Below are 24,409 nucleotides of genomic sequence, written 5' to 3'. Positions count from 1 at the left end.
AGAGGAAGCCTTACCAACGTCCTAACGACAAAGTGCCTTTTTCAGGAAAAGGAGTGGCTACTGTTTCGAAGGAGGACATTGTCTGCTTTAAGTGCAACCAAAAGGGACACTATGCTACTGAGTGCGGGAAGGAGATCATATGCTGGAAGTGTCAGAAACCGGAGCACATTGAGAGGAATTTCCCTAATGCAACTAAAGCTGAACCAGCACTGAATGCTGCAAGGGGAAAACGACCTACTGCTAAAGGACGCGTGTTTGCTATAACTGGATAACAGGCATAAGGTTCTGAAGATCTCATACAGGGTACGTGTATCATTGCTGGAACTCCTTTGATTGTGTTATTTGATTCGGGTGCTACACACTCGTTTATCTCTAAGGAGTGTGTGAAGAGACTAGGGCTGCTAACTGTAGAGTTACCCTTTGACTTGGTGGTATCGACCCCTGCCGCCGATCGTTTAGTTTCGTGTACGGCCTGCTTACAGTGTCCGTTGATCTACGAGGATCGGAATTTTCTTGCGAACCTTGTCTGTTTAGGGCTTGAACAGCTAGACGTTATTCTGGGAATGAATTGGTTGGCGCAATATCATGTTCTCTTGGATTGTGCTAACAAGATTGTGGTGTTTCTAGATTCAGGCGTTACGGATTACTTGAATTCGTACTCTTTGAGGAAGGGTTCACTAGCGTTCCTGAATTCTATTGTGGCTGAAGCAAAGAATGATGGCGACGTACGGAACATTTCAATAGTACAAGACTTCGTGGATGTCTCTCCGGAGGATGTGCCTGGATTACCACCGGTGAGGGAGACGGAGTTTACCATTGATGTAATGCACGGCACGGGACCGATATCAATGACACCCTATCGGATGGCACCAGCGGAGATGGCGGAGTTAGCAAAGCAGTTGGAGGATCTCTCTTCGAAGGGATTTATCCGACCAAGTGTGTCGCCTTGGGGTGTGTCGATGTTGTTGGTGAAGAAGAAGGACGAAAGATCCAGACTGTGTGTGGATTACCGACAACTTAACAAGGTGACGGTGAAGAATCGTTATCCGATTCCACGGATAGACGACTTGATGGATCAACTTCGGGGAGCTGTTATTTTCTCGAAGATAGATCTGAAGTCAGGATATCACCAAATCCGTGTTAAGGAGGCTGATATTTAGAAGACTGCATTCAAAACTCGTTATGGGCATTACGAGTATCTCGTGATGACGTTTGGAGTTACCAATGCACCTGCAGTATTTATGGATTACATGAACCGAGTGTTCAGACCATTCTTGGAGAAGTTTGCGGTTGTGTTCATTGACAACATTCTGATTTACTCGAAGAGTAAGGAAGAACATGAAGAGCACATACGACAAGTGTTGGAAGTTCTGCGGGAGAAGGAACTTTATGCCAGTGGATCGAAGTGTGAGTTCTGGATTGAAGAGGTTAAGTTCCTTGGTCATGTTATATCACGTAAAGGTGTGCCAGTAGATCCCAGTAAGATAGAATCAATTTTAGCATGGGAGCAGCCGAAGACGGAAAGTGACATCAGAAGTTTTGTTGGACTTGCTGGATACTACAGACGCTTCGTCAAGGACTATGCGAATTTGACTTCTCCATTGACACAGCTGACAAAGAAGAATCAGCCGTTAGTATGGACGGAAAAGTGCGAGGCTGGTTTTCAGGAGCTGAAAAAGCGTTTGACCACCGCGACGGTACTAGCCTTACCAATGGAAGGGGAACCCTATAACGTGTATTGCGATGTTTCACATAATGGGTTGGGCTGCGTGATGATGCAAGAGAAAAGAGTGATAACTTATGCTTCACGACAATTGAAGATCCATGAGAATAATTACCCTACCCACGACTTGGAGTTAGCTGCGATAGTGTATGCTTTCAAGATTTGGAGACACTATCTTTATGGGAGTACATTTACGATCTACAATGATCACAAGAGCTTGAAGTATTTGTTTGATCAGAAGGATCTGAACATGAGGCAGAGGAGATGGATGGAGTTCTTGAAAGACTATGATGAAGGTATGAAAAACGATAGAAAGGGGGGATTGAATAGCGTTTTCAACTAAAAACATTTCCCTCTTGAGATTTAGACAAATCTCTCGAACAAACAACACAAGGTGCAAAGATAAGAGATGAAGAGAAGCACACAAGTATTTTATCCTGGTTCACTTGATAATCACACAAGCTAGTCCAGTCTACCTGTTAAGGTGATTTCTTCCTTCTTAGAATGAAGGCAATCCACTATTCAATGTTTGTTACAACTGCACTAGCAACCTGCTCAGTGACTAAACTTGGTCCCTTAAGGAAATACAAACTCACAGTTTGAAAGGTTTTGTTTATAATGAAGTGTTTCTAAGAAAGCTAGGGTAAACACAATAAGAACGATGAAGAAAGATTGCTAAGAGAAAGATTGAATATCGCTTGAGTATTGCACAAAGTTTCTTAGCGTCTTCTTCCAACTTCAGCCTTTATTTATACTCCAAGGATTAGGGTTGTATCCGTTGTTTGAAATGCTACCGTTGGAGGGAAAATCCGGAACTTCCAGATTCTGTTGTGGCTGAACATCTTAGGTAAGGCCGTCAGGATAGTACAATTGCTTTTGTACTTGGATAGCGACGTGAGCCTTATCCTAGTTGACTTCTGATCAGGCGACGCTTCATGTTGGAACTTGTGAAGCTTGGTGATCAGAGGTAGAGGGAAGCTTAGATCCTCTGACCTTCGTATCTTCTGCTTCTGGACAACAGAGTTGGAAGTACTTGGTCTTCAGAGCCAGGTTACTCTTGGACTTCAGAATCTTCACTTCTTAGCTTCTGGACCTTCAGAACTTCTGGACCTTCAAAGCCTCTGGACCTTCAGAGCTTCTGGACCTTCAGAGCTTCTGGTCTTCAGAACTTTAAGTGATCTGAATCCACATCAGAGCTTATCATCTTCAGAACTTCTAAAGCATATACTACTGTTCAATCAGAACATAGTGAGTGCGAAAGCGTTGCGTTGGTTACTCTTTTTGGCTTAGTGCTTCTAAGAAAGTGTCTTTTGACCAGAGTCAGAGCGTGTCATTTAAACACTTAGAAAACAATGTTAGAGTACCATAATTGTTCATACACTATAGTTAACATGTAATCATCAAAACATAGAGTTGTACTACATGACTAAACGCAAGTATTTTGATGAACAATTCTTAAACAATAAACTGAATACACTCAGAGTTTAGGGTATCAAAGGTAAACTTATCCTGCGGTGTATGGTTTATTTTGCTCATTTTGAATCCAAGTCACCGCTTGATTATGAGCTTAGCTCCCCTTTAATCTAAGACTTAATAAAGAAATTAGTAGCGTCTAGATTCTGAGCTAAAATAATAGTGATCAGTGTGATATATCAGTCAGATTCATATATATATGATATTATTAGAGCGCATGAATAATCAGAGTCAAAACAAGGAAAAGTTATCAGAGTTAATAGATCAGAGCATATGATCACTTCAGAAGAAGTGAAGATGTATTCCTTGCTAGTGCCTCATTAAAGATCTACAGTCATAGCGATTGATCACTTAATATTCTCCAAAAGAAAAAGAAATCACACTAACACAGTATACACATCAAAAAATGGGTGTACTCCCCCTATTTGTCATAAGCAAAAAGAGCTTAGAGTGTGAAAAACTTAGCTTGAAGTACAAGGTACTCCCCCTTAGAGAAGGACTAAGTTAAAGAGAATGGAAAATTGATAGATAATAAGAATAATTATGAAAATAATGAATGCAGATGAGGAAATTAAATGGAGTGAAGAACACCGGCCAAGAAAGAGAAAGGCGTTTACCACCGGTCAAGAAACTTTAAGACTGGCAACCTCGAAAAACTGCTTCAGCAATAACTTCTGGAGACTGAATTCGAGTATAAATAACTGATATTCCATAACAGTCTTCACAGTTCATCTGCTTCTTGTAACAAATACTGCAATGGCTTCCTTTGAGAGTTGCATTAGAGAGCTAAGGATCAAGGCCTTCGAAGAGGATTTTTTCTTCAACGTCAGGCATCCAGAGGATCCTAGCATCTACCAACTGACAAACCAGTTGCTAGGCAGGGATCTGAGTCCAGAGTTGGACGCCACGCTTAGAAGGTTCCTGGAGTTTGTGGAGGAATTGCAAGACCTTTTCCAGCGGGAGTTGAACAACTATGCAGAGATCCGGGCGGTGGAGGTTGCACTTGAGGCCATGGCTGAGAGTCCTGAAGAGGAGAAGCAGGAAGTTCGCCAGAGCTTGGTCCACTTGGAGTACAAACAGCATCGTCTGGAGCTTGAGAAGGAAGAGATGCGTCGTCGTTGTAAATCCATGAGAAAAACTCCTCCGTTTTAAATGTAATGCAATGTATGAAATGATTAAATAAAGGAAGTGTTTTTGCAAAAGATGTGTTTGTTAATGAAATGTTAAAAATAAATTGAGAATAAACTATCAGAAGAAGGAAGAGTTAGCTAATTAAAGACAAGGTTTAGAAACAGCATAAATATAAAAGAGTTTAAAGACTTAATAAGAAAAGAAAGAACGAAAGAAATAGAGTTCCTAAGTCTAGGGTTGGGGTGCTGGCAATCTGCTGAGAATAATATTGAACATGTCTTGCACGCCTTTGTTGATAACAGCTTGTTGATCGAGTTGCCTCTGAAAAGAATCAAGTCTTGCATGAATAAAGGCAATGTCAGATCCAGTTGCAGTAGGAGGAACGGCTTGATCAGTGGTTGAAGGAATGTCAGAGCCAGGAACCGAACCAATGACTTGAGCAGAGGAGGAGGCCATTGCAGCATCAGAGGCAAGGGCCTGAGCTTTCAGAGCAGCAGCCTCAGCTTCTAACTTAGCAGCTTGTTCAAGAGCTTCCAAACGAGCAGATTCAAGCTTAGCGGCTTCAGATAATGCAAGTTGCTTCTTGACAGATTCTTCTTGTTCTTTCCTTATTCTGGCTTCTTCCCTAGTCTGCCAGAGCTTTTCTCTCAGACGCATTTCTTGCAAAGCTTCTCTTCTTCTGTTTCTTGCAGCTAACCTCTGCTTAGCAGCGTCAATTTTTGCATCTCTTTCTTCAGCGTAAATGACTAGCATATCATCAATCTGATCATGGAACCAATTGCAGAGACGTCCCCATTGATCGGCAACAATGTATGGTTTCTCACTGAGATCAGTGGCAGCATACAGATTTCTCACTTTCATTGAAGCTTGCTCATGAAATGAGTTGATGCACTCCATAAGTGTTTCTGGTTTAGGGTAGGTATAGGGCATGATCTGAAGATTGAGTTCAGGTGATGGTGGAGGAGCAAGATTGCTGCTAGTGGCTTCAGAGGTTGCTTGAGTATCAGAGGCTACTTGAAGAGACACTTTTTCCAGAGTCATCTAAACAGAGGTGTTTGGTTCTGGAATTTGGTCAGATTGGCTGACTTCAGGATTTTGAAATTCAAAGTCCTGAGAGGTTACTAGTGAGTAGTTGGAAAGAGAGACTTTAGGTTCTGTTGTTTCCTTTGGAGGAGGAAATACAACATTCAGAGGGACAAGCTGAAGTGGAACATCAGGAGTGGCCTGAGTCACTGGGGCAGTGTATAGAGGAGGTCGAGGACGAGTGTGTTTTGGACTTGGAGCTCGAATAATTTAATCAGGAAGGGTGGAGGTCATGTCACTTAAAACTCCAAAAAAATCACGGTTAGTCTCAGAGTTGTTAGAGGGTTATGAAACTGCAGTATTTGTAGGAAATGATATGGAAGGAGTGGGTGATTCTTCTTCAGAGGTAACTCGTTTGTATGGGAGAGGAATGGGTGAGGAAGGTTCAGAGGCTTGTGTACCTTGAATCTTTTTCCAAGTTGGATTATCATGGATAGATGTTTGGATTTTTGAAGGCTTGGGTGGTGAGGAACAAGTGGTGGTTGTTTTGGTGGAGATGATTGTGTTTGGTTTCATGACATAGGTGTATTTTGGTGAACGAGGAGGTAAAGTTGGGGTAGGAATAGGAGAAGAACCAGTAACAGCATCATCAGAGTCATCATTATCAGAAAGAACTACAAACTTACTTGAGTTCATGACTGAAGACCTTGTAACTCTGGTAGGCCTTGGTGCTTGTTGGGTTTCCTGCTTGATGGCCTTGGTTACAATTCTGACCCTTTTCTTCTTCTTCTGAGGTGGTGGCTCATCATCATTGCCATCCTCAAAGTCATCCTTGGCATCAGAAGCATCATCCTTCTTCCTCTTTGACTTCCTCTTGGGAATGTCATCATAGTCAGGAGCATCTGGTAGATTCCTGAAGAACTCATCAACATCAATATCTTGACCCTGTCTCCTCAGATCATTGATGTAGTGCAGGATAGCCTCTGGATCATCAGCCTTGGACCAGAGGGGGTAATCTTTCAGGGGAATTCTTCTCTTCATAATTTCTGTCGGTTGAACAACAGAGGCAGCTCCAACCTTGGTTTCTATCACTCCCATCCTCTTCAGAGTTGTAGAGGTCAAAGCATCTCCAGAAAGAGTAGTCAAGTCTTCTGAGCATCCAGCGTTTAATATCTCCTTGACCAAGTTGCTCTCTACAAAGATATCAGAAAGAAGTCTTCCAAACGGAATATACTTGATTTTATTCTTGCTTACACCAGTAGTTGTTCTTGACTTCTTGACGCAATCTTTGAGATATGTGAACAGGAAGTAAGGAAGGCAAATCTTCTAATTTGTCTTGATGAAGTACATCATCACTTTCTGATTGAAGTTGATGTAGTCAGGAGAGCTTCCAGAGGGTCTGGGATTAAGACAGTTGAGCATGATCTTGTGCCAGACTCTCAGATCAGGATGAAGATCTTTAGTCTTGAGATCAGATCTCCCAGATTTCCAGTTGGCATACAGTACTTAGTTGATTTTATTCTTGACCTTCTTTGACTTGGAGTCATTTGTCTGAAATCTGTAGCCGTTAATAGTATCAGTGAAGGTATGAAAAACGGTAGAAAGGGGGGGTTTGAATAACGTTTTCAGTACAAAACTACCACCTTAAAGATTTTAACAAATCTTTTCGAGAACTAAGTGCAAAAGATAGAGATAGAAAAGCACACAAGGATTTTATCCTGGTTCACTTGATAAATCACTCAAGCTACTCCAGTCCACCCGTTAAGGTGATTTCTTCCTTCTTAGAATGAAGGCAATCCACTAATCAGGTAAGAGTTACAACTGCACTTGAAACCTACAAGTGACTAACAATTACACTGACTTAGCTCACACTAAGATTCACTCTCTTAGTCTTCTCTAGGATCCGATCAACCTTGATCTCCTAAAGGAAAATCAAACAACTGTTTGAGGTTGGTGTTTACAAGGGTTTGCTTCTGAATAAGCTGAGTGTAAACTAAATAAATTACAGGATGAAAGAAAGCTTAGAATATTTTGAATATCTTGCGCGTGTGTTGCTTCTCGTATTTTTCTACGCCGCTTCTTTCAATCTTCAGCCTCTATATATACTCCAAGGATTAGGGTTGAGCGTTGCATGGGAAATGCTACCGTTGGAGGGCAGTTCTGGAAAATCCAGCTTCTGCTGTGGCTGAGAACGTTAGGTAGGTCGTCAGGAAGGTACACTTGCTTTTGTACTTGGATAGCGACTTGACCTTTTAACCTAGGAGACTTCTGATCAGGGGAATACTTCATATTGGAACTTGTGAAGCCGGTTGATCAGAGTCAGAGGGAAAGCACAGATCCTCTGACCATTGTATCTTCTGATTCTGAACTCAGAGGGAAGAACATGGCCTTCAGAGTTTCTTGCTTCTGGACTTCAGAGTTTCCACTATTCAGCTTCTGGATCTTCAGAGTCTTCTACACCATCAGAACATCTGAACCTTCAGTGTTTCTTGGCTATCAGAACTTCTGGATCTTCAGAGCTTCTAGCGACTGAGTCCTCATCAGAGTTTGTATAGCTTCAGATCTTCTGAAGCTTTTCCACTGTTCATACTGAACATGGTGAATGCGAAAGCGTTGCTTGGGTTACCCTTTATACACAGTGCTTCTGATTTGTGTGAGATTGAGTTGAGGTCAGAGCCTGTAACTAGCACACTCAGAAAAACACGTTAGAGTAACACAATTGTTCATATCAAAAGGTTAACTTGTAATCATCAAAACATAGAGTTGTACTACTAGATCAAAACTTGATCTTACAATCTCCCCCTTTTTGATGATGACAAAACTAAGATTTTTGATGAACAATTCTTAAACAATAAACTGAATTCACTCAGAGTTTAGAGATAAAAAAAAAAAACTTATCCTGATGTGAATAGTTTATCTTGCTCATTCTGAATTCAAGTCACTGCTTGATTCTGAGCTTAGCTCCCCCTGAATCTAACACTTGATGAAAACGTTAGTAAAATCTAGATTCTGAGCTAAAACATATAAGAGTTCAGAGTAAAAGGCTTATGACATAGATGAAAAACTAATAATCAGAGCGCATAAGTGATCAGAGTCATAGACAGGGTATCAGAGTCTTGGGTATCAGAGTCAACTTAGAATCACTTCAGAAGAAGTGAAATGTATTCCTTGTATTTGCCCAGTGACACATCTATGGTCATGAAGGTGGAACTCTTAAAATCTCCAAAAGAAAAATAAGTCACACTAACACATCTTACACATCAAAAACTGGGTTTACTCCCCCTTTTTGTCATAAGCAAAAAGCTTGGGGTGTGAAAAACTTAGCTTGAAGTACAAGGTACTCCCCCTTAGAGAAGGTCTAAGTTTAAGGAAAATGAAAATGATGTAAGAATCAGAGTTAGGCGAAAATAAATAGGAGAGTTAATGCAAGGGATGAACGTTTACCACCGGTCAAGTGAGTAAATAGAAGGGTCAGTTACCAAGAACTTAACCTCGAGAAACTGTAGGAGCATTAACTTTCAGAGAGAAAGTGAAGCCTATAAGAAAAGAAACGTTGGAGAGAAAGGTAAGCTTCACACCTCGAATAATTTTCAGTAAGAAAAAAATGGCATCATACAGAACGACATTAGAAGAGCTCAGAAGGAAGGCTTTTGAGGAAGATATGTTCCTCAATATTAGGCATCCCGATGGTACAAAGACCATACAAGAGCTGACGAAGACACTGCTGGAAGAAGATCTTGGTCCAGAGATGGAGAAAGATCTGAAGGAGTTCCTCTGCTTCGTGGAGGAGATTCAGGTTCTTTGCCAGCGGGAGCTGAATCTGCTGGAAGAGAAGGAGACTGTGGAAAAGAGACTTAAGACGACAGAAGATAGTCTAGAGAGAGAGGAGCTGAGCATCAGACTCGGCAACATAGAGTATACACTGGATCGTCTGGAGAAGGAAAGAGTGGAGCAGCGCCAAGAATGCAGAAGAATGAGGAAGGATCCTCCATTCTAGATATAGGGAATAATGTATGATGGAAAGAAGTATGATGTAAACATAGAACAATTATGAATAAACCAGGTTTTGCAAACATATGTGACACAAATATATATAGATATATGCATATAGAATCACAAACGAACAAATGAAAATAAGTAATTAAAAAGAATAAACAGAGTTTAACAAAAAGGAAAACAAAGTAAACGAAAGAAGAAAAAGAAGAGATCCTAAGACTAAGGTTTGTCAGTACGGCGCAGAAGTTCCATCATCATTTGCTTCATCTCAATCAGCATGGATTCATGAGTGTCAAGACGTTGTTCCATGATGTCGAGTCTGGATGAGCTTGTCTGAGTAGAGCTGGAAGGAACGTTCTGAGCAGCTTGAGGTTCTGGAATGGAAGCAGAAGCAGCAGGAGTAAACATAACTGGTGCAAGTCGCTCTGCCTCAGCCTCAGCTTCAAGACGCTCTGCCTCAAGTCTTGCTTGTACAGCCTGAGCTGCTGCTTGACGTGCAGCTTCTTCGTCTTGTTCTTTCTTTCTCTTGGCTTCTTCAATGGCTTCAAGAAGCTTGTTTCTCTGTTCTAGTTCGTGAAGAGCCACCCTCCTAGCAAACCTTTGCTTTGCAGCCTCAATGCTCTGACTGCCCTCTGCATGCAGGAGCTGCAGCATAACGGGAAACTGAGCCACTAGCCAAGTGCTCAAATTGTTCCACTCATCAGCCACATTGTCAGCATTCTCACTGAGATCAGTCTGACCGTGCACATTGCGGAGCCTCAAGGAGGCTTCATGATTGAAAATATTGATGCACTCAGAGAGAGATGTGGGTTGAAGGTGAGTATAGGGAATGATGGAGAGGTTGGGTGCAGGAGAGGCTGGGTGATTGCTGCTATGAGCTTCAGAGGCACCTTGTGGAGAACCAATGTTAATTATGGGAGCATTGGGTTCAGAGGTTCCACGGTGAGGGTCTGAAGTTTCAACCAGAGGGTGAGGTGATCTAACCGAGGATTGGTTAGACACTGATTGTTCAGGTTCAGGGTCTGGTTGAATTGGCTCTTGTTGGTCAGGGACAGGGTGAGCTTGTTGGACTAAGGGGTCTGCCTCTTGGATAGGATTGGCCAAGATAGGTTCATCTGGGTCAACTAGACGTTCAGGTCTAGGGCCAGGATATTGCCTAGGGCTTGGACATGTAAGGTAATATTCTTCCAAGGCAGATACCTTCTCTTTCCTAACCTCCATGAATTTTCTAATTGATTCAGAAGTGTTGGAGGGAGGAGAGTCAATCACATTGATGGGGAAGGATACAGGTGTGAAGGCTGATGAAGAGTCTGTATCCGTGGGTCTGACAGCAGGACGTGCTGATGCTCTGGGAGCAGAGTGATCAGACGTTCTGGGTTGTGGTTCTGTTTGGTTGGGCTCGGTTTGGTCATGGATGATGGGTTCAGAAGGTAATGGGTCGTATGGAATGGTAAGGAGAGAGGTTGGATCTTCTGACCTAGAGGGTTGGTTCTGAAGCAAATTCCAGAGAGGTGCTTCAGTAGGAGAAGGTTGAAAGAAGGAAGATCTTGGGGAATGTGGTGGAGAGGTGGTTTGTGCGGCTGGTTGGGTTTCAGGAATAGGAGTGAGGGGATTTGAAGAGTGTTGGAGTAAGGCAGAAATCGGGAGTGCATCAAATAAATTCAAATCATCATCAGAGGTAAGTGCAGGCTTACTTGTATGTGCTGATGATCGAGTCACTCTGGCAGGAGCTTCAGTCCTTCTGACCTCTGCAGCAGCTGGTTCCACCCGAGTAGGCTTCACCACAATTCTGACTTTCTTCTGCTTCTTCTTTGGAGGACCATCCTCACTATCATCACCATCATCATCAGCAGGCTTGCTCTTCGGTTTCTTGACCAGAGGGACATCAGATTCCTCTGAGGAATCTTCCAGAACCATCTTCCTCTTGGTTTTCTTCTTTGGAGGAGAAGAATACTCTGGAGCTGGTGGAAGTCTGCTGACAAAATCATCAAGGTCAATCTCGAATCCTTGAGCCCTGAGGTCTTCAACATAGCATCTGATGGCTTCAGGATGGTCTGCTTGAGTCCACAGAGGGTAGTTATTCAGAGGCATTCTTCTTCCTCTGATCTCAGAAGATGTGTCTTCATGAGCAGGAGCAATCTTCTTCTGGATTAAGCCCATCTTCTTCAAAGAGTTGGCAGTGAAGACGTCACTGACAATTGTGCTCAAGTCCTCTGTGCAACCAGCATTGATCAAATCTTGCACCAAGTTGCTTTCAATGAGAAAGTCTGAGAGCAGCCTCCCAAAAGGGATATATTTGATGGCTGACTTGATGGAGGCGGTGGTGCGAGACTTCCGGATGCATTCCTTCAAATAGGAGAACAGGAAGTAGGGAAGGCAGATCTTCTCCTTGTCTTGAATGAAGAACAGCATCGCCTTCTGGTTGAAGTTGATGTAGTCTGGAGAACTTCCCTTTGGTCGCTGATTGATGCAGTTGAGCAGGATCTTGTGCCAGATCCTGAGTTTGGGATGAAGGTCCATCACCTTGTAGCTCGTCTTGCCCGGTTTGAAAGTGGTGTACAGGGCCTTGTTGACTATGTCCTTGGTTCTGGGTTTCAGCTTCGATTCCGTTAGTGAGAACCGATACCCATGAGCAGTTTCTGCACCAAGCAGATTCACGAATGACTTCTCCGTGATGATGATCTTCCTACCCAGTATGTAGGAGACTACCTGAGTGTCATCACAATCAGCGTGCTTCCAGAATTCCTTTACTAGCTTCTCATACACCGGTCCTCGAAGTCGATTGAAGTAGTTTCCCCAACCTTGAGCTTGGACTTCAGGACGAAGATCAAACCCATTAGCAGCCAAGTTGTCGAGGTTGAATCTCCATTCTGCCAGGACTTGGAGTTCCTCAGGAGGAAATACACAGTGAACGGCACAGCCCCGTTCTGCAATAGGAACAACCTGCTCTTGAGCTTGAGCTTGTTCTTGTGCTGGGTTCTCAGAGCCTTGTTGACCCGTTGCCAAACCGACTACCATGTGAGGGAACTGAGGTGCATCTGCAGTAGATCTTCTGGTTTGTCTCACCATTTTGAAGAGGTTAAGGGTTTGAGGTAGAAGATGAAGTTTGAAGGATGAGGAGTGATCGAGAGAGAAATCACGAAGGAGGCGGTTTTGAAAAACAGAGAGTGCGAGAGTGAAAACCGGAAGTGAGAGAGAACGTGTGTGTATAGTGGGTTTTATCAAATAACCGTTGTTGATTCAAAAAGCACTTTAAGATCAACGGTTGAAAATTAAAGATAGATAGTAACAGTAAAATACACAATCACACACAGGAGATAAGCATATCTACACGCAATCATAACAGACTGTCACACGGGCACAAGGAACTATGCATCAGAAATTCTGACGCACGTGTTGTTGTCTCAGCTTCAGAGTCAGTACCAGTGGGCACACACACTCTGATTGAGTTACCTTCTGGACTAGACATCTTCTGATCAAGAAGTATCATAGTCAGAGGTTCTGATCCATCTTCACTCTGGACAAAAGTCCATGCTTAGATTTTTCAGAATAAAATTAAATCAATCTTCAGCTAAGGGCTTTGTAAAGATATCTGCCCATTGATGGTCAGTATCAACAAACTTCAGAAGAAGTACGCCCTTCTGTACATAATCTCTAATAAAATGATACTTTACCTCAATGTGCTTTGCCCTTGAATGCAAGATAGGATTCTTACTCAATGAAATTGCAGCAGTGTTATCACAATAGATTGGGATATTGCTCTCAAGGATCTGATAATCCTCCAGCTGATGTTTCATCCAGAGCATCTGAGTGCTGCATATTGCTGCTGAGATATATTCTGCCTCTGCAGTTGATAGTGCAATGGTTGATTGCCTCTTGCTTGCCCATGAGACTAGATTGCTTCCCAGAAATTGACAATTTCCAGAAGTACTTTTTCTCTCTGTTCTATCTCCAGCATAATCAGCATCACAATAACCTGAAAGCTTATACTCTGATGTTTTCTTATACATCAAGCCAAGGTTAGCGGTGCCTTTCAGATACCTTAGGATCCTCTTAACAGCAGTTAAGTGAGTTTCCCTTGGATCTGATTGGAAACGAGCACATAAATGAACACTAAATAATATGTCTGGCCTAGATGCAGTTAAGTATAGAAGTGAACCTATCATGCCACGATAGAGCTTCTGACATACTTTACCACTTATATCTTCTTTTTCCAGAATGCATGTTGGATGCATTGGAGTCTTGGCCACTGTAGATTCCAGCATATTGAACTTCTTCAGAAGTTCTTTAGTGTACTTGCTCTGATGGATATATGTTCCTTCTGGTGTTTGATTAACTTGTATTCCCAGAAAGTACTTTAATTCTCCCATCATACTCATCTCAAATTCAGCCTGCATCATCTCAGAAAATTCTTTGCATAGAGATTGATTAGCAGAACCAAATATAATATCATCAACATAAATTTGCACAATTAAGATATCATCTTTATAAGTCTTGCAAAAGAGAGTTGTATCTACTTTACCCCTTACAAACTCATTCTCCAGAAGGAATGAGCTAAGTCTCTCATACCATGCTCTGGGAGCTTGCTTCAGACCGTAGAGTGATTTCTTCAATTTGAACACATGGTCTGGTTTCTTTTCATCTTCAAAACCTGGGGGTTGATGAACATAGACTTCCTCTGAGATATAACCATTTAGGAAGGCACTCTTTACGTCCATCTGATGTAGAATTATGTTGTGATTTACTGAGAAAGAGATCAATAGTCTGATTGCCTCCAGTCTAGCTACTGGAGCAAATGTTTCAGTGTAGTCTATTCCTTCCTGCTGGCTGTAGCCTTGAGCAACTAGCCTTGCCTTGTTTCTGACTACATCTCCTTTCTCATTTAGCTTGTTTCTGAATACCCATTTCGTTCCAATAACATGGACATTCTCAGGCTTCTTCACTAAGCTCCAAACATCGTTCTTGGAGAATTGATTCAATTCTTCTTCCATGGCCAGAATCCAATCCTTGTCCTGAAGAGCTTCATCTATGGACTTGGGTTCAATTAAGGACACCAATCCTTTCAGACTCAGTAAGGTCTCTTCAGAGGGTCTGAAGGCAGATCTGGTTCTGACTGGTTCATCTTTGTTGCCCAGAATCAATTCCTTAGGATGAGCTGCAGTGATTCTGCTCTTCTTCAGAGTTTGTGAGTTAGAGGGACCAGCTTCTTCCTCTGGTTCATCTTCCTCTGGCTCAACTTCCTCTGGAGCTTTGCCTTTGTCAGAAACATTAATGCTTAAATCTGCAAACTTTTCAACTAGCTTTGACTGGTCAGAGTCAAGCTTATCATCAAATCTAACATGAATAGATTCTTCAATAGTCTTAGCATCAGTATTATAAAATCTAAAACCTTTAGATCTATCAGAATAACCAAGTAATAGACACTTAGAAGACTTAGCATCAAATTTATGCAATCTATCCTTAGTATTGAGAACATAACAAACACAGCCAAAAGGATGAAAATAAGAAATGTTGGGTTTTATGTTCTTCCACAATTCATAAGGAGTCTTATTCAGAATTGGTCTCACAGAGATTCTATTCTGAATGTAACATGCTGTATTTACTGCCTCTGCCCAAAAGTGCTTAGCCATGCCAGTTTCTTGGAGCATGGTTCTAGCCATCTCCTGAAGAGTTCTGTTCTTCCTCTCATCAACACCATTTTGTTGAGGAGTTCTGGGACAAGAGAAATCATGTGCAATTCCATAGGAATCAAACAGACTCTCAAACTTGTCATTCTCAAACTCTCCACCATGGTCACTTCTGACACGCACAATTCTACAAGCCTTCTCGTTTTGCACTTGAGCAATGAAGGTAGAGAACACAGCATGAGACTCATCCTTGCGGGTTAGAAACTTTACCCATGTCCAGCGGCTATAGTCATCAACGATAACCATCCCATATCTCTTGCCACCTATAGACTCAGTTTTCACTGGTCCAAACAGGTCGATATGAAGAAGTTCTAACGGCCTTGAGGTTGAGACAACATTCTTTGCCTTGAAAGGGACTTTTGTGAATTTGCCTTTCTGACATGCTTCACAAAGAGCGTCTGAAGCGAACTTCAGATTGGGTAAGCCCCTGACAAGGTTTAGCTTGCTCAGCTGAGAAATCTTTCTCATACTGGCATGCCCTAACCGTCTATGCCATACCCACTGCTCTTCATTAACAGACAGAAGGCACTTCACATTCTGAGCCTCCAACTCAGATAATCTGATCTTATAAATGTTGTTCTTCCTCTTGCTGTTAAACAGAACAGAGCCATCGATCTGACTTACAGCCCGGCAGGACTTTTGATTGAATATAACATCATAACCCTTGTCAGCTAATTGACTTATAGACAATAAGTTATGTGTTAAGCCGTCTACCAATAAAACATTATCAATGCATGGACTACTATCTACACAAATAGTACCAGTACCAATAATTTTACCCTTTTCATTTCCTCCGAAGCCAACTTCGCCTCCAGGCTTAAGTTTCAGCTCTCGGAACATACGCTTTTCTCCCGTCATGTGACGCGAGCATCCACTGTCCAGATACCATGATTGGTGTTTCAGTGGAGCTATCAAGGATATCTGCAACATAGATAATCTTGTCCTTAGGTACCCACTTTCTGGGTCCTCTTTTGTTAGTTACCCCAGAGGTTCTGATCACCTTGGGTGTCTCAACATAATATTTTAAAGGAATATTTGCATGATATTTAGTCATAGAGAAAGATCCCTTTTTAAGAGGGTTTTTTGCAACTTTAGCAGGTACAGGATCAGGCAATATGGTACCAGAGGGAATAAAGCATTCATACAAGGATTTAGCTTTAGACACAGAAGGCTCATTTCTAATTGGTTTAGAATAGCCAATGCCATGCATTCCATTTCTGCTTACGCCATAGATCATTGAAGCCATTAAGCTTCTATCTACGCTTTTAGCAAGGAATCTTTGAAAAGATTTTTCATACTTAGATTCATGCTTACTATCAGAGGCATCGCAGGCAATAACTTCTTCTAACTTAGCAATTTGATTCTTAAGCACAGAGTTAGAATTAACTAAAGCATGGTTATCATTTTTCAAATCAGATATGATTTTCTCATGTTCAGAAGGAGTTTTAGAAACAGCAGATAAGTTCTTTTTCAGCTTCTTATGCTTAGACAACAAGGAGTTATACTTATCCATGATATCAGACAAAGCATGTTTCAGTTCAGAGGTAGAGAAGGAAGCAAATACCTCATTTTCATCGTCTGAGTTAGGATCTCCTTCTGATTCTGAGTCAGAGTCAACAGCTTCCTTTGACTCTGCTTCCTTGTCTTTGACAATTGCCATGAGTCCTTGGACTTCACCATCAGAGTCAACATCCTCTGACTCTGATTCATCAAATGTCACCATCAGACTCTTCTTGGTCTTGAAGTGCTTCTTTGGCTTCTTGTCCTTCTTCAATTTTGGACAGTCACTTTTGTAGTGCCCTGATTCTTTGCACTCAAAGCAAGTGACTTCCTTGATTGATGACTTCTTCTGACCTGAGGATTCAGACTTTCCTCTTGCCTTTCCAGAGCCTTTGAACTTGCTCTGCCTGTGCTTCCAGATGCGGTTGAGTCTCTTGGAGATCAGAGTCAGCTCATCTTCATCAGAATCTTCTGATGCCTCTTCAGATTCTTCTTCTTCAGCTTGAAGAGCCTTTGACTTCTCAACCTTAGCCTTTTCAGATTTGGATTTCAAGGCTATGGACTTTTTCCTGAGATCTTGCATCTCTGAGCGCTTCAGCTCATGGCATTTCAAAATGCTGATGAGTTCTTCTAAACTCATATTCTCAACGTCTCTCGTGAGCTCTATTGAAGTCACCAAAGGCATCCAACTTTCAGGAAGACACCTGATGACCCTTATGACATGATCTTTTGTTGTGTAGCTCTTGTTGAGAGGACGTATGCCAGCTACAAGCAGTTGAAATCTGGAGAACATTTCTTCAATGGACTCATTTGGCTCCATGATGTAGGATTCATACTTTTGGATCAAAGACAATGCCTTTGATTCTTTGACTTTCTTGTTTCCTTCATGAGACATCTTCAGAGAATCAAAAATGCCTTTAGCAAACTCACGATCTGTAATCTTCTGGTACTCCTCATAGGAGATAGCACTTAGAAGAATTGCTCTTGCTTTGTGATGTTGTGAGTACAGCTTCTTTTGATCTGCAGTCATCTCTGACCTTGGGATCTTCTTGCCATCTGCATCAACTGGACGCTCATAGCCATCCACAATAATATCCCAGAGATCTGCATCGAAACCCAGAAAGAAACTTTCCAGTCTATCTTTCCAATATTCGAACCTTTGACCATCGAACATAGGAGGCTTTGCGTTGTAACCATCTCTTTGAGTTTCACTGGTGGTGGCAGCCATTGTTTTTCACACCGGCCCGGATCACTGAACACTGTTAGGTGTGGTAATCAGAACTTGCGCTCTGATACCACTTGTAGGATCACGCGCTTACCACTACGCCAAAACCAATTGGTGTTAGTGAGGGCGCAACGTTATTTCTTATAGCGTAGCAGACAGCGCCCCGTTTCGAATGCTACCTGCAGGCAGGATGCTGACCCACCTGGACCCAACAATCCCCCCCAGCACCTGCCAGCCAAACTAGCTGCACAGCATGCCTTCCGTGGGATTCGAACACGGGACCTGGCTCTGATACCAATTGAAGGTATGAAAAACGGTAGAAAGGGGGGGTTTGAATAACGTTTTCAGTACAAAACTACCACCTTAAAGATTTTAACAAATCTTTTCGAGAACTAAGTGCAAAAGATAGAGATAGAAAAGCACACAAGGATTTTATCCTGGTTCACTTGATAAATCACTCAAGCTACTCCAGTCCATCCGTTAAGGTGATTTCTTCCTTCTTAGAATGAAGGCAATCCACTAATCAGGTAAGAGTTACAACTGCACTTGAAACCTACAAGTGACTAACAATTACACTGACTTAGCTCACACTAAGATTCACTCTCTTAGTCTTCTCTAGGATCCGATCAACCTTGATCTCCTAAAGGAAAATCAAACAACTGTTTGAGGTTGGTGTTTACAAGGGTTTGCTTCTGAATAAGCTGAGTGTAAACTAAATAAATTACAGGATGAAAGAAAGCTTAGAATATTTTGAATATCTTGCGCGTGTGTTGCTTCTCGTATTTTTCTACGCCGCTTCTTTCAATCTTCAGCCTCTATATATACTCCAAGGATTAGGGTTGAGCGTTGCATGGGAAATGCTACCGTTGGAGGGCAGTTCTGGAAAATCCAGCTTCTGCTGTGGCTGAGAACGTTAGGTAGGTCGTCAGGAAGGTACACTTGCTTTTGTACTTGGATAGCGACTTGACCTTTTAACCTAGGAGACTTCTGATCAGGGGAATACTTCATATTGGAACTTGTGAAGCCGGTTGATCAGAGTCAGAGGGAAAGCACAGATCCTCTGACCATTGTATCTTCTGATTCTGAACTCAGAGGGAAGAACATGGCCTTCAGAGTTTCTTGCTTCTGGACTTCAGAGTTTCCACTATTCAGCTTCTGGATCTTCAGAGTCTTCTACACCATCAGAACATCTGAACCTTCAGTGTTTCTTGGCTATCAGAACTTCTGGATCTTCAGAGCTTCTAGCGACTGAGTCCTCATCAGAGTTTGTATAGCTTCAGATCTTCTGAAGCTTTTCCACTGTTCATACTGAACATGGTGAATGCGAAAGCGTTGCTTGGGTTACCCTTTATACACAGTGCTTCTGATTTGTGTGAGATTGAGTTGAGGTCAGAGCCTGTAACTAGCACACTCAGAAAAACACGTTAGAGTAACACAATTGTTCATATCAAAAGGTTAACTTGTAATCATCAAAACATAGAGTTGTACTACTAGATCAAAACTTGATCTTACAATCAGCACCCAGAAGTAAAGTTATAGACCTTTCAGAGATGATGATCTTCTTGCCCAGCACATGCGACACGACTTGATGATCGTCACATTCTGCATGTTTCGAGAACTCCCTCACAAGCTTGTCGTAGATGGGGCCTGAGAGCCTGTTGAAGTATCTTTCCCAGCCTTGAGCTTTCACACCGGGAAGAAGATCTACTCCATTTTCTGCCAAATTCTTGAAATTAATTCGAAGTTCACAGAGTACTTGAAGTTCTTCTAGCGGAAAATTGCAAGTAGCTGCACAGATTCTCTTAGCAATTGGAATGACTTCCCCAGAATCCTGAGTTTCAACTTGAGGAGATTCAAGGGATCTTGACCGGAGAGAGGGACCACTTTGTCCTGTAGCTAAGCCCACAACCATACGAGGAAAGACTCTTCCATCAGCGGAGTCGGCTATCTCTGTTCTTTCCATGGCGGATAAGGGTATTGGGTAAAGAGGGTGATTAACAGGAGAGAGAAGAGAGGGTTTTAAGAAAACCTTAACACTTGAATTTTTGAAGAGAGAGAGAAAGTGTGTGAAGTGGAGAACAAGTGTGTGCGAACGTGGGTAAGTAGTGACTTTTAAAAGTAACGGTTGAGTAGTTAGAAAACCACAGATCAAGGTTAAAAATTAATGGTTAGAAATTAATGACATAATAACTGTAACACCCCGATTTTCGGGTGTCACGGTAGTAACATGTTAAAGTAAATATGCGACCTTTTCCAAAAGGGATTTATAAATGTGAGTATTTTTTTTTCCTTTTTGAAGCATTTCTAAAACATGTAATGCATATTCCCAACCGTAAATAATTTACATCTGGCCTTGACCAAGGCACAACATAAAGGACAGGACAAATAGAATAAGATCTAACAACGGACCCACTATGCAATGACTCCATAGATCCGATATACTCCCTATGATTTCCACACTGGGTAACCATAGGAAAGCAATGCACCGGAACCTACCCAAAACCTCAAATGCGAATCATAAAATTATCCTACAAGCTTAAACCAATAACGGTAAGCTATTCTACCCAAAGGCTCTAACCTTACACCCGACTCTATTCTTCGAGTCTTCTATAGTCCTTCCACATGGAGTAGCATCTGCTCATATCACCAACTTTCGTCGTCTGGCAGCAGGCTGACCGCCCAAACACAAACATACAAACAAAGCCAAGGCGCTAGGGTCAACTCACAGTATACAATAGATATACAATCAACATGCGACAAAAGGGGGTGTATATATATATATATGTTGTATATATACGTATAACTTATGTATTGCCTACCCTAAGGTATATACATAGCATATTTATCAACATCAAATCATCAAGATATATAACGATGTTTATCGACATCAAATCACAAATGACAATTGGATCTTCAACACATCAACAAATATAGTTAGGTGCATGGCGTGCCAATGCAATGTCATGCTCAAAATATGATCCGGATAAAATGTCACCATCTCGATGGATGGGACGAGCCAAGCATCTCGCTCCGCTAAAGCATCTCGCTTTTATGAAGCATCTCGCTCCTGTGAAGCAGCACGCTCCTGTGAAGCATCTCGCTCCAATGAAGCATCTCGCTCCGATGAAGTCCGATCCGAGATCATCCTTCGGAAAGCAGCACACTTTCCAAGAAATGTATGCATGAATGCAATATGGTTAGCCAAACAACGAATCTTCCTCACCAAGGTACGCGTGTCTAGCTAGAGTACATTGTCTCTACAATACCCTAAGGTAAACAAGGAAGTGTTAGTCGCACTTGGTAACTTTCCTAGTCACTTTGGCTCACCGTCTCGATGGCCAACCAAACTGCTCCACAAGCAAAAGAATGCATCTCGCACTCAGTGACCTTTCAAGTTACCCTGGCTCACCATCTCGATGGCCAAACAACTCATCAATGATTAGAGAGAATGTTGCTCGCATTCTGTGACTTCTCGTCACAACAGCTCATCCTCTTGAAGACTGAACCAAATGCTCAAGGAGCAAGGAGTGTCATCCGCACTCAGTGATTGTCCCAGTCACAATGCTAGGATCGCCGACACTTCCCGTTTTCAAAATTATTTCAGATCCTAAGTCTTTTCCAAGGAATTGTTATTACTATTTGAAGATGTTCTATCTTTGGTTAATGCATTATGAATTTCATTTATGAAGTCAAGCTTCGTTTCTCTTTTGTTCCAAAACTCTATAAGTAAAAAGATCCCAATAAACCCAAGTAATTCCCCAGGAAGGTATCGATCCTAAAATGACTATGGCTTAGACCTCCGGTCAAAGCCTGCCTAACATTTCCCAAACCTCGTCATTAGAATGGCATAACATCACGTTTTCCCCACACTCCGAAATCATATAATCAAGTACTATCTCAAATCAGTACAATTCAATAGAGCTTATGCAAAACATCGTAAACTCTGCAGAAATAATGGCATATAGCTTAGTTCAATAACAATATCAATATAACAATAATTCAGTGCGGAAATCATAAGATGGAAACCAGTAAACGGCCGAAGCCTCTCAGAAAACGTTTTCCAGTTCAAAGCGATAAACAACATTCAAGCAATATTCAAGTCGAATTCATTGACGCCTATAAAGCAATAGCTAGTAAGTAAGTTGCCCTCACCTTAGCCAACTCCCTTACTAAGTTGCAACTCCAATCCAATCACATATTTGCTTTCCCCGTGTAGACTCGCTTTATTCCATTGTGTAGCTTCGATGCAAGGTGAACGAAATCACTAATCGCGCTACTTACTACTTAAGTCTAGAGCTACAACCTCAAGCAAAAGACTCAAAGAAAACACAAGTTAAACTGAATCTTCGCAATAGTTATAAACCATTAGGATCAATCGCTGAAATTAAGACAAGTCATCATAATGACAACAAAACAATAACAATGCTTCAAAAGCTTTTGACTTAGTAAATCAGCTTTAAAACCAAATACTCATATCTTTGTTAAAATAAAAAGAGCAAATAAAGAATACTTATTTATCGAGTCACTTACAACAACTTAATGTCTCAACTCGCTCTCACAATCTATTCCTCAAGCCAACGTTGTATCATTATCAATTCTTATCAAATCCACTAACTCTTATCAAGTAATCCATAAACCATAGTTAACTTTCAAGACAACCAATTCTTCTTACCTAATGATTATGTACTTAATCAAGACTCATAAGCTCCTTCAAAACAATCGAATCATTTCTCTTAAATTTAAACTCGGGATGTCTCGTTAGGCAAAGACCCTAGTCTCTTGAAACTCCAATTGGTTCTACAAAAATCCCAAACTTATAGATTAGTCCTCAATCTCTAAGAAACGGCTTCTAGTCCTCAATTAATCCCTTAATTACTTTTAAGTCCTCAAACTTCCAAAGTTTCAATCTAGACCTTCTAAAATCAAGTATTTATAGTAAAGCTCATAAACTTCTTGAAATTCAAGATTCAATCCTAAGTCATCTTCCAACATCAAGATTGCAATCACAACTTAATCTATTCTAATTAATACCTTTCAAAGTCTAATTCCTCAATCGGAAATCCAAACTTAATTGTTCTATCTCTATCCGTACACGTTATTCCTAAACGTCCATAAATAAAGAGGTAATATTCGAACACTTATTCTCTAACACTCCAAAAACTCGCTCGACTTTCAAACTTTTCGCAATCACTTTTTAACGAATAAATGTGCGTAAAGACTCATACGTTCTTGATTTTCATAAACGAATAAACAACGTACGTAAGCAAGTTTCAAAAGAAGTATTCCTACTCCAAACATTGTAATATAATTTTAAAATAAAAGGTTTTTGTAAGATCAAGTTTTTGATCGAGTAGTACAACTCTATGTTTTGATGATTACAAGTTAACATTTGAGTATGAACAATTATGGTACTCTAACGTGTTTTTCTGAGTGTGCTATTTACAGGCTCTGACCTCAATTCAATCTCACACAAATCAGAAGCACTGTGCATAAAAAGTGACCCAAGCAACGCTTTCGCAACATCTATGTTCACTCTGAACAGTAGAAATGCTTCAGAAGATCTGAAGTTATACAAGCTCTGATATGGACTCAGTCACTAGAAGTTCTGAAGATCCAGAAGTTCTGACAACCAAGAAAATCTGAAGGTTCAGATGTTCTGATGGTGTAGAAGACTTTGAAGATCCAGAAGCTGAATAGTGGAAACTCTGATGTCCAGAAGCAAGAAACTCTGAAGACCATGTACTTCCCTGAGTTCAGAATCAGAAGATACAACGGTCAGAGGATCTGTGCTTTCCCTCTGACTCTGATCAACCGGCTTCACAAGTTCCAACATGAAGCATTTCCCTGATCAGAAGTCTCCTAGGTTTAAAGGTCAAGTCACTATCCAAGTACAAAAGCAAATGTACTATCCTGACGACCTACCTAACGTTCTCAGCCACAGCAGAAGCTGGAATTTCCAGAACTGCCCTCCAACGGTAGCATTTCCATGCAGCGTTCAAACCCTAATCCTTGGAGTATAAATAGAGGCTGAAGTTTGAAAGATGCGGTTGGAAGAATCACACACGCGCAAGCTATATTCAAAAACCTTCTAAGCATTCTTTCATCTGAATTCATTGTGTTTACTATTAGCTTTTCAGAAGCAAATCTCTTGTAAACATTCTTTCTTAAACAGTTTGTTTAGTTACCTTTAGGAGATCAAGGTTGATCGGATCCTAGAGAAGACTAAGAGAGTGAATCTTAGTGTGAGCTAAGTCAGTGTAATTGTTAGTCACTTGTAGGTTTCAAGTGCAGTTGTAACACTTTACCTGATTAGTGGATTGCCTTCATTCTAAGAAGGTAGAAATCACCTTGACAGGTGGACTGGATTAGCTTGAGGGATTTATCAAGTGAACCAGGATAAAAATCCTTGTGTGCTTTTCTATCTCTTATCTTTAGCACTTAGTTCTCGAAAAGATTTGTCAAAATCTTTAAGGTGGAAGTTTTATATTGAAAACGTTATTCAAACCCCCCCCCCCTTTCTACCGTTTTTCATACCTTCAATTGGTATCAGAGCACAAGTTCTGATTACCACACATAACAGTGTTCAGTGATCCGGGCCGGTGTGAAAAACAATGGCTACCACCAGTGAAACTCAAAGAGATGGTTACAATG

The sequence above is a fragment of the Lotus japonicus genome, chromosome 2 (assembly GCF_012489685.1).
Source record: "Lotus japonicus ecotype B-129 chromosome 2, LjGifu_v1.2".
NCBI classification, from domain to species: Eukaryota; Viridiplantae; Streptophyta; class Magnoliopsida; order Fabales; family Fabaceae; genus Lotus; species Lotus japonicus.
The sequence above is the reverse complement of the archived record's forward strand: the minus strand, read 5'-3'. Positions refer to the sequence as shown.